We start from the raw sequence: 855 nt of genomic DNA on the forward strand, positions 1-855 counted from the left end.
GCCCGGCCCGGCCCGCGGGTCCTGGGCTGGGCGCGTTGGGCACCGCGGGCACCGCCCCCCGGTTCCGAGGTGGCCGACCTGGCCGCTCGTTTGGTTTAATCTCAATTCAGCGGTGCCAGTGCCAGAAAATACGTATTTCCGTGGGCAGCTCCAGCAGCGCGGGCCCGGGGTGCCCCTCGCCGCTTCTCCTTTAAGGTCTCGGAGTCTGGTCTGTAATTCATGGCAAGGTTAAGTGCTCCGCAGCCAACCCCCGGCCTCCGCCCGGTCTTCCCATTCAGAATGTTTCGTTTCCGACGTCAAGTCCTAACTCACCAGCTAGGGCCCCTTGGTACCTCTTTCACTTACCCATTACAGCATAGTGCAAAAAAGGGTAGCGCGTCTGGTTTCTTTTAACCGCACATTCTGCTTCAGACTTGGGCCGTGTGTCTGCATCGCTTCCCTGCCGGCTCGGAGAGCTGCCGCCTACATATTCCATGTGGGAAACAAACGGCTGCACTGTGAAAGGTTAATTCTGACCCACGTTACAGGTAAGAGCAAACGGACCTCGTAAAACACTGAGTGAATCTACCAACGGTTACTGTGTTTTTGCAATGCCTTCTTATATTTTGCAGGGGGTTCCTGTCACAGGTGCCTGATACTATTGTGGCTGTAAAAGCACGTGTGGTGCAGATCTTTCCTTGCCACTATGTAGAAATTGCACTTTTACATTCTCCTGCTGGTTGTTTGTTCTTTTTTTCCTTTTATGATTTGGTTGGGTGTGTCTTCTGATGTGCTGTGTATCAGGTTCTATTCAGGAAATGTGTATGTTACATGTATGTTTCTGCATATTCCCAACAGCAGACTCATCAAGGTATC

Source organism: Chaetura pelagica, unplaced genomic scaffold (genome assembly GCF_000747805.2).
Source record: "Chaetura pelagica isolate M959 unplaced genomic scaffold, ChaPel_1.0 scaffold343, whole genome shotgun sequence".
Lineage (NCBI taxonomy): Eukaryota > Metazoa > Chordata > Aves > Apodiformes > Apodidae > Chaetura > Chaetura pelagica.